The 7,500-nt window shown below is 44.4% G+C and overlaps 1 pseudogene across 1 annotated transcript in view; it reads left to right on the forward strand.

Annotated features, from left to right (window-relative positions):
- The first annotated feature begins 78 nt into the window (after window positions 1-78).
- Window positions 79-7,500, forward strand: part of LOC139924182 (zinc finger MIZ domain-containing protein 2-like) — a 25,067-nt pseudogene continuing 17,645 nt past the window's right edge. The window contains exon 1 of the transcript XR_013505036.1: window positions 79-505. The product of XR_013505036.1 is annotated as a zinc finger MIZ domain-containing protein 2-like (transcript). The remainder of the gene's footprint in view (window positions 506-7,500) is intronic.

The raw sequence follows: 7,500 nt of genomic DNA on the forward strand, positions 1-7,500 counted from the left end.
CTCCTCTCTCTCTCTCTCTCTCTGTGTGTGTGTGTGTGTGTGTGTGTGTCTCCCTCAGGCAGAGGGAACAGCAGTCTGGCTTCAGTCGCTGCAGCTTTCCTCTTCAGCCTGCTGGCTCTTTCGTACCGGCAGCGATGCAGAGACACAGCAGCGGCTGAAGAGTCCAGCTGTACAACATAACGAGTTATTAATGTTATAATCTGTTTATTATCCTGTAGTACCGGGGGATGGTGCCGGCAGCATCTGAGCAGGATAAGCAGACAGAGCGGCTAGCTGGGAGGCTAGCAGGCTGGAGGTAGACGAGGCTCCTGGGTGAACATCGACCTCCGGACGGGATCATATCTGGACATATTGGACTCTTTGGATATTTCGGACATTTTGAACGGGTTCTCCCGGCTGGTTGTGCCGGCTTCGGGTGCGCTTGGTCCTTGCTGCCCCGGAGGCCCGGAGGAGCTCAGACTGCGGAGCCCCGGACCAGGGGTTGGAGACCGGGGAAGTAGAGGAGGTAGGTCGGCTCTGAAAAATGCCTTTATCCGCTGTCTCTGGAGGAGAAACACCGCTATTCCTTCTGATTCACGGATAATGGACGACAATGAAAACACAGGCTTCACTGCTCAGTGTTGAGTGTCCACATGTTAGCTAGCTGAGTGTTTTGTGTTGAAGGAGGAAGCTAGCGGCGGCTAACTGTTAGCCTCGTAGCATTCCATTGTCACAGCCCGCTAGGCTAGCTAGCAGGTTAGCTTGCTAACAGCTGTGGAGAAAAAATGTGTTTTCGATAAATGACTTAAATTCCACACCTGTTCTCTACATGGACAGGGTCACTGGGCAAGTGGGATACGGCGGTTAGTAAAGTATTTGAGGCTTTATCGGTTGTTGTTCACCGATCTCAACGTAGTCGCCTCGTTAGCATGCTAATGCTAACTAGCCTGAAGCTAACGTTAGTGTTAGAGCAAGAAAAGCCTCATTTCTGTGCCGCTGTAAACACTGAAGCTGCCTGTTAGCCGCTAGCTGTTAGCAGCAGCTTCTCTCTGGTGGAAACACTGCAAGGAATCTCAAAATGTCTCCTGTCCTCTGACATTTCATGTTGTCTGAGCTTTTCACTGCGCTGCTCACATGGGGACAGACAGAGAGACAGACAGACAGACAGACAGACAGACTGTGAGCCAGGTTCACTTCTGCTTCACATTATAACATTATTATTAAGAGCGTGTGCATGTGTGACGTGCACGCCGGACAGGACAGGAGAGGTTGCTGGTTTGAAGCCCAGGCGGTGAACACAGCTTTCAATTAACAGCTCAGTTAACACACATATCTGTTATATCTGTATTTATAAATAATACGAGGTTATTGTTTATTATTACATGCTGTTCATAGTATGGCTCGGGACCCAGAGGAGGGCCACGGAAACACGAAAAACAGGTCCTCAAAACATGCAGGAGGAATTCATGTAAATGTAAACAGTCAGGTGACGGCAGGTCAGCTGACTGTCTGTCCACATCCTCACAGCTCAGAGTGATGTTCAGTACTGTAAATGTCGAAGAAATTAATATTTTTTACTTATGAGAAAGCATTTGAGAAGCAAAGATGACGTCCGGTGATTTAGGTTAAACTGATGCGTTATAAAACTGTGGTTTGGGGTCGAGAAAGGGTCGTGGGCTGTTCTGGTTCTGGTCTGGTTGAAGGGTTTGGACAGTCTGGACAGAACCAGCAGGACCATGAAGGTCTGAAGAGAGAGAACTGGAACTGTCAGTACTGGAGAGAAGTGATGGTGATTCTCCACAGTCACACACACACACACACACACATACACGCACACACACACTGGCTGTACTAACAGGAAGTGATATTAACCCTTCATATCCCAGATCTAATGGGACGTTTCCATCACAGTAAACCAGCAATGAAAACAACTGGGTCACATACACACCAGGTCTGTCTGTCTGTTGCTCTCTCTCTCTGTCTGTCGCTCTCTCTCTGTCTCTCTCTCTCTGTCTGTCGCTCTCTCTCTCTGTCTCTCTCTCTGTCTCTCTCTCTCTGTCTGTCTGTCTCTCTGTGTCTCTCTCTCTCTCTGTCTGTCTGTCTCTCTCTCTGTCTCTCTCTCTCTCTGTCCCCCCCCCCCCCCCGCAGACAGACAGGCTGTCAGTTGTCTCTCTGTCTCTTTACCTTGACCTGGTTCCCTCTGGTTTTATTTCCTCTTGACAGGATAATTGTCCCAGTTAGTTGTCAGTGTTGTCAGTGGGCGGAGCCAGGCGGGGTCAGGGGTTGTCAGTGGGCGGAGCCAGGCGGGGTCAGGGGTTGTCAGTGGGCGGAGCCAGATGGGGTCAGGGGTTGTCAGTGGGCGGAGCCAGATGGGGTCAGGGGTTTGGAGATGCACACAGTGTTACTGTAAGGTGCTTTGGATATGTTGTGTTGTTGTGTTAGCATCTGCCATTGATATCAATGGGTTCTGCTAGCTACAAGCTATTCACATTCATGTTAGCGTGCGCTACAGTGAAACAGACTGATGGGACAGATGGACAGGTTAGCTGGCTTAGTTAGCTTGTTAATTATTTAGCTTGTTGGTTGGTTGTGTAATTATTTGATTGGATGGTAGAGTGTTAGGCTAATTGTCTGGTGTAAACAGATATACATAAAACATGCAATATGAACTAACTGATTTCCAAATGGCAGCAGGCTGCAGGTCTTCTGTCAGACCAGTTGCTCCTGAACAAACTGCTGAACAAACTGCTGCTGAACAACCTGCTGCTGAACAAACTGCTGCTGAACAACCTGCTGCTGAACAAACTGCTGCTGAACAAACTGCTGCTGAACAACCTGCTGCTGAACAAACTGCTGCTGAACAACCTGCTGCTGAACAAACTGCTGCTGAACAACCTGCTGCTGAACAAACTGCTGCTGAACAACCTGCTGCTGAACAAACTGCTGCTGAACAACCTGCTGCTGAACAAACTGCTCACACAGAAATTCATCTGCACTCTGTAAACAAAAACTAAGTGAATTCAAATAGTCAATTTTAAGCAACATCTCTCTCTCTCTCTCCCTCTCTCCCTCTCTCTCTCTCTCTCTCTCCCTCTCTCCCTCTCTCTCTCTCTCTCACTTCAAGCTGATTGGTTAATATCCAGTACAGATGTCCTCTCCCCTCACTGTGAGGCTGAGGAACAACGCTGCAGAAACATTTTGGAAACACATTATCACCTGAAGCTCGTCAGTCAGTCAGTAACTCTGCAGGATCCAGTCTGTGACTTCACTTCCTCCTGTCCTTTAAAAAGGATTTCATCATTTGGTTTAAGAGTTGTAAAAGTCTGTTGCAGTGATTTGAAAAAAAGTCAGTTTCAGTATATCATTTTTTTACCAAAAATTGTAGAAAAAGCTGTGTCCACACATATCATGTCATATAAAATGAATAAAGTGCGATCTTAATCTTAATCTTAATCACACCCCCGCTCAGAATCGGCTGTTCAGAGTCTCATGTTACGCTGATGGTTTGTTTTTAATCAGTGAATCACTTTTATGCCGAATTGACCAGCGGCTCCTAACAGCTGGTAAGTCGGTTTCCAGCAGGTTTGTGTGTTTGCTGATGAGCCGCTCACAGAAGTTTCCAGATATTTGAATGGAGTTTGGTGTGACGTCTGCAGAGAGAGAGCAACCTGCTGCACACAGGAGAGAAGCATGTGTCATGGCTGAGGGGTGTGTGAGAGAGAGAGAGGGAGAGAGAGAAGGAGAGGGAGAGAGAGGGAGGGAGAGAGAGAGAGACCCTCCACCTCCCAACCACTCTTACATAATCAGTCTCTCTCTCTGGATCAGTAGCTGGCCTGTCTGCCTGTCTGACCTGTCTGTCTCTATTTTCTGTTTTATGGCTCAGTTGACCCAGTCTGATTACTGGGACATGGATGGAGCAGTTCCAGTAGAAAGAGTCGCTAGCATAGATCAGTGTGTGTGTGTGTGTGTGTGTGTGTGTGTGTGTGTGTGATTAGTAACGCTAGGCTGCTGCCTCTCAGGTGACTGATCTCAGCATTAGAACTTACTGTAAAACACTGAAACTATTGACTCAGAGAGGAGGGGGGGGCAGCAACACTGATCCATTTTTTTTATTTTTTATTGTTTAACTATTTAAAAAAAGTATTGATTCTGTATTTCTTCAACATGAAAACATCTACACAACACACACAACAGGAAGTCTTTATTTCCCAGAAGCAGCGAACAGTCAGCATCATGTCGCATGTTTCAGATCACATGGACATGAAAAATAGAATCTCCCGAAATCAAATCAAGTTTAGAGTAGAGCAGATGAGAGCTGATAAACACAACCTGCAATTACAACACTAGTATGTATTAAGTAGACATGTATAAAAAACTAAATAGAAAATGCACATTGTCCAAAGCAGTAGAATATGAGAAATAAAAACATCAATTGAAAAATATGCATGAAAATATGAGAATCTGAGAAGATATGCAATATGAAAATAAATGAAAAGATAAAGATATATGCAGTATGTAATGAATGAGAAAATATAAGAAGATGAAAAAATAAAACCCTAACAATAAAATAAGCTAAAATAACAAACGGCATAAACTACAAAAACTGAACAGATGTCCAGCTGCAGGTTTCAGAGCTGCAGCTGATCCAAGGAGAGCAGCTATTGGCTGCTCAGAAACTCTTAGAAGTTCAGAAGTTCAATTAGAAGACGCTAATTTGCATATTAATATATTTGCTACAATACAGCTGATAGACTAGTGAAAGTGGCTGGTAAATTAGTGAAAGTGGCTGGTAAACAAGTCAAACTGACTAATAAACTAGTGAAAGTGGCTTGTAAACTAGTCAAAGTGACTAGTTAATTGGTGAAAGAGGCTGGTAAATTAGTGAAAGTGGCTTGTAAACCAGTCAAAATGACTAGTAAACTAGTGAAAGAGGCTGGTAAACAAGTCAAAATGACTAGTAAACTAGTGAAAGTGGCTTGTAAACCAGTCAAAGTGACTAGTAAACTAGTGAAAGAGGCTTGTAAACAAGTCAAAATGACTAGTAAGCTAGTGAAAGTGGCTGGTAAATTAGTTAAAGTGACTAGTAAACTAGTGGAAGTGACTAGTAAACTAGTGAAAGAGGCTGGTAAACAAGTCAAAGTGACTAGTAAACTAGTGAAAGTGGCTGGTAAATTAGTTAAAGTGACTAGTAAACTAGTGGAAGTGACTATTAAATTAGTGAAAGAGGCTGGTAAACTAGTGAAAGGGGCTAGTAAAAAAGTGGAAGTGGCTGGTAAATTAGTAAAAGTGACTAGTAAACTAGTAAAAGAAGCTAGTGGAAGTGGCTGGTAAACTAGTGAAAGGGGCTAGTAAACTAGTGGAAGTGGCTGGTAAACTAGTGGAAGTGACTGGTAAACTAGTGGAAGTGGCTGGTAAATTAGTTAAAGTGACTAGTAAACTAGTGGAAGTGACTATTAAATTAGTGAAAGAGGCTGGTAAACTAGTGAAAGGGGCTAGTAAAAAAGTGGAAGTGGCTGGTAAATTAGTAAAAGTGACTAGTAAACTAGTAAAAGAGGCTAGTGGAAGTGGCTGGTAAACTAGTGAAAGGGGCTAGTAAACTAGTGGAAGTGGCTGGTAAACTAGTGGAAGTGACTGGTAAACTAGTGGAAGTGGCTGGTAAATTAGTTAAAGTGACTAGTAAACTAGTGGAAGTGACTATTAAACTAGTGAAAGGGGCTAGTAAACTAGTGGAAGTGGCTGGTAAACTAGTGGAAGTGACTGGTAAACTAGTGGAAGTGGCTGGTAAATTAGTTAAAGTGACTAGTAAACTAGTGGAAGTGACTATTAAACTAGTGAAAGGGGCTAGTAAAAAAGTGGAAGTGGCTGGTAAATTAGTAAAAGTGACTAGTAAACTAGTAAAAGAGGCTAGTGGAAGTGGCTGGTAAACTAGTGAAAGGGGCTGGTAAACTAGTGAAACTAACTGGTAAACTAGTGGAAGTGACTGGTAGACTAGTGGAATGTGGATTTGACAGGTTTAAAGGAAATAAATCGCTTCTCAAAAAGCCATAAAAAGTGAGTGTGTTCAAGGCTGCAGAGAGAACATGAACACAGCTATGTCTGCTGTGTGTGTGTGTGTGTGTGTGTGTGTATTGTTTGACACCACAGTGATGTTCAGGAATGTGTGATTACCCCTCCTCCTCTCCTCGTCCTACTCTGTTTATCTGCCCTTTAACCACTCCACACACACACACACACACACACACACACACACCTCTGTCCTCTGCTCTACAGAAGGCGGGGGGGGGGGGGGGGGGGGGGTTCTCTCAGTAAGTTGAGCAAGGCGTTCCCCTGCATTCCCTTCCTGTTCACTGTAGATGGTTTTCCAGCTTTCATCACATTAGGAGATATTTGATATTTTTCCTTCGTCTTCGTTGTAAGCAACGGGGCTTATGGGAAATGTAGTCTTTGGAGAAACACTAGAACTAACAATACTACTGCTGTGAGAGAGAGAACAATCGTCTGATGGACTAAAGCATCAGTCTAAACTGTCAGCAGCATCAGAGCCTCTCCTCCCTCCTCCCCTCCATGAAGAGATGGATCCTCTAGATTAAAGTAGTAGACCGACAGTTTGGCAAAGCTCTCTGATTAACTTACTAGTGATCAATAAGAAGATTGGTAGCAGGTGACCTCTACATGTCGGTATGGTGTTTAGTCAGGATGCACTGATCCATATCCGGTATCGGAACTGCTCCTGATCTCTCTGAATTTTGATGCATCGTATCGGCTCCAGGTTGTTGATCGACCTCCGGTCCATTTATAAACATATTTATTTAATTTTCCCCCACTGATCCATTTATGCAAATTGATGTAAAAATGTATTTGTCGTAAACGTCGCCCAGCAGTGCAGCGCTCTGTGAAACCACAGTCCTGTCTGCAGTCTGGAGTCCTGTGACCTGCAGGCTGGAGGCAGGCAGACAGGTAGTTGGACTGTTTGCAGTGTGTGTGTGTGTGTGTGTGTGTGTGTGTGTGTGTGTGGAGGAACGACAGCAGCAGAGCTAATTAGCGTACTCTAATTTATCCAGACACTTGAAGAAACACCTTTCAAAGGAGTCGGACAGGTTTGTGTCAGACAGCAGCTCAGTCTGCAGACAGAGGGTGAGCTGGAGAAACAGATAAATTACAACACAACAGTCAAAAAGCTACAAAATAAAAAGAGGATTAGTGAGTTTATTGGTCTGGATGAGCAGCGCCTCTCTGTGGTGAAAATGTGTGATTGAATGAAAGACCGCAGCTTCACTCCAGAAGTCTGGACTTCAGACTGTTTTGATGCTTGTGCTACACAGCCGATTATTTCAAAATATGAACATCTTTAATGAATTACAGGCGTACGGGATCAGGATCACAGACAGAAACATTAGCTCGGGCCATGCTGAGTGTTTAGTGCAGTGAAGTAGAGCTGATGATGAAATCCACCGTGTGCTGAAGTGTTAGTGGAGGAGAAAACCATGAGAGGAGAGGAGAGGAGAGGAGAGGAGGAGAGGA

This window comes from Centroberyx gerrardi, chromosome 8 (genome assembly GCF_048128805.1).
Source record: "Centroberyx gerrardi isolate f3 chromosome 8, fCenGer3.hap1.cur.20231027, whole genome shotgun sequence".
In the NCBI taxonomy this organism is placed as follows: Eukaryota; Metazoa; Chordata; class Actinopteri; order Beryciformes; family Berycidae; genus Centroberyx; species Centroberyx gerrardi.